Here is a 2,952-nt window from a genome sequence, read left to right on the forward strand (position 1 = left end):
ACTCCTTCTTGTATTATTCGAAGGATCTGCAGTGAAGGTTTTATTTTTCTGACGGCCGTATTATCATGTCCTTTGATGATTTGGTACTGAATTAAATCCCCTCTTAGTCTGAGCTTAGATAAGGTGTATAGATGCAGCTCTTTCAAACGTTCAGTGTATTATTTCTTCGTCAGTTTTACGTATCATTTTTGTCACCCTTCTCTGTCCTCTCAAGCTTCCTGTCATTTGTAATAAGATGAACTGAAAGATAAAGGAGAGAGGAAGGACAGACATGAGGAAGAAGAGAAATAGGAAGGAAGGAGGGAAGGGAGGAGGAAGGAAAGGAGGGAGAAAATGAAGGGTGAGGGAAGGAAGGACGGGAAGAAGAGAAAAAGGAAAGATGGAAGGGCGGAAAGAAGGAGGGAAGGGAGGGGGAAGGAACGGAGGGAGAAAATGAAGGGTGAAGGAAGGAAGGACGGGAAGAAGGAAGTAAGGAAGGAAGGAAAGGGGGAAGGGAGGAGGAATAGAGACCGAAAAAGATGGGAGAAGGGAAGAAGGGGGGTGAAATAAGGCCAGGCTTGGGGGGGAAGGGGTGAAGGGGGTGAGATGGCCTGTGGAGAAAGAGCAGGAAGAAGGTGATGAGTTAGTGAGGCAGGCAGCAGGCAGGCAGGCAGGCAGGCAGGAGAGGCAGAAAGGTAGGCAGAAATATGGGTAGGCACTTTGTTATTATATTTTGCTGGTAGGCGGGTGATTTTCCTCAGTTGTAGGAACGAGTTGGTCTTTCTCATCTGGATTCACTGCTCTCTCTCTCTCTCTCTCTCTTTTTCTCTCTCTGGCTCCCTCTTCCTTGCACGTAAATAACAAACCCCACCCACACCCCTTCCACATCTTGCCTCACTACCTCCATTTAAGACTCTTTGCATAATATCCTTTTCTCTGTAACTCTAAAAATCTTTGCCATTAATTCTTCCTACTCTGATCCGCTGCCCTCATTTAATCCTGTTATGTGCCAGACGATTTTATTCATCTGCAAATTTTCATGGGGTGTAGGAAGGAACATACCGTGCATTCTTCATCCTTTTCACTCTACTTGGCCTAAAATTGCCATCTCTCCATCTTGCATGCGGAGTTGTAAGAGATTAACGCTGGAATATGTCGCTGGTCACGAAGAAGTGCTACGGGAAGGACGTAGAGTAGCACAGTGTTATTTGGCAAGGGAAGTTACCTGCAAAACGACGAAAATCTGGGCCAAGTTAAGGTGAAAGGAGTACAGTGGAGCGCCTTTAACTTACACTGAATCCACATGAGGAGAGAATTAGATCGCATAAGAGGTGTTAAATGATGGGGTGAGAATCTGAAAGAGAGGAAATGAAAGGCTTGGTGAGAGAGAGAGAGAGAGAGAGAGAGAGAGAGAGAGAGAGAGAGAGAGGAATCAAGACGTAAATATCGCATAAAATGTTGTTATGTAAGACTTGGTGAAGAGGTTAGAGAGAGAGAGAGAGAGAGAGAGAGAGAGAGAGAGAGAGAGAGAGAGAGACGAAACAAGACATAAATATCGCCTGAAGTGTTGTTAAGTAGGCTAGACTATGCTAAACTACGCAAGGTAAAGGAAAAAATATATATATCAAAGAAACATTAAGAATACAGCAAAGAGGACCTCATCATTCCACCATTCTGTACCTAACCACTAAAACCGATTTCCTTGGTGTTTAAAAAATTTCCTTTGGCCGTATACTCTTTTTAATTCAACTTGGCTCAATTTTTGTCCTTTCGTTGCTATTCAACGTGGTCCTCTTCATCCTTTCCACAGCACTTCTTCGTGACTTGCATCATAATATAGCGTTAATCCCTTGTTACAACACGGTGTTCAAGATGGAGAGATGGTAATTTTAGGCCAAGTTAGAGTACAGTGGGTATAGTATGAGACAGGAAATGTATGGCGTCGTACTGAAGGGGTGAAGGAGGCTTAATTTCATGCGTATCAACTGCAAGTAGGCTATTTGGGCAGAGTGTTATTTTCTTCTAAGTCCTTAGTTTCCCCAAGAACACGATCAGCAGTTGTCAGTTTACACCACACAGCTTAGGGAGAAACAAACTGAATCCACCAGCCTGACCGGTCCGAAAATCGCTCTCTGGTTCTCCCAATTGCCAGCTGGATATCCTTACCAGCGCACCCAGACTCCCCCCAAGGGTGAAGATATCAGGCAGCGTCAAAGTATCAGGCTGGTGTCAGTGTGGAAGGCGAGGGTGTGAGGAGGGGTGTCAGTTAGGGGTGTGCTGGGGGTGTCAGGCAAGGTGTCAGTCACAGGCGTCAGGTGTCGGGAGGTCTGGGTGGTGTCGGGAGAAGCTGATAGAACCTGGCCAAAAATACTGGTCTCTCTCTCTCTCTCTCTCATACTACCCTCCACTATGTCATCGTATCGAAGGGGTAACTTGAATATTTGAGAGAGAGAAGTGCAGCAAAGACGAACCTCAAATTTCAGTGAACGAATGAATGACATATACTGAATGGAATCTGTAACCCAGCCTGCGTATGTGAAGCGCTTCTGTAACGAATAATAGTACAACATAACACACATAAAATCCAGTACGTGCAGAGGGATGGGCCTGTGTGGGAAGTTGGGATTCTAGGGTGGCTGGATAATTGTGTGGTTGAGTTAGGTGAGTATGCTGGCGAGGATTCTTCCTTTCTTGTGCTTTCCCCTTCCTTCATTGTGAATTACACCTCACTCTACCTCTACGTGGAAATGAGAGTTAGGATGATGATGGTGATGGTGATGGTGATGATGGTGATGATGATGATGATATAAAAAGAAAACAAATGAACAGAGAGACGGATATAGAGGTAGTTAAACAGAGACAGCAGCTCGGCAGACACAGACTAACAGCTAGACAGGTGGAAAGATGAACACCACTGACAGACCGACAGACAGAAGGACAAATAGACAGATATAGACAGGTAAATAGATAGAA

This window comes from Coenobita brevimanus, chromosome 53, assembly GCF_032717465.1.
Source record: "Coenobita brevimanus isolate Jiangsu-jjx chromosome 53, ASM3271746v2, whole genome shotgun sequence".
NCBI classification, from domain to species: Eukaryota; Metazoa; Arthropoda; class Malacostraca; order Decapoda; family Coenobitidae; genus Coenobita; species Coenobita brevimanus.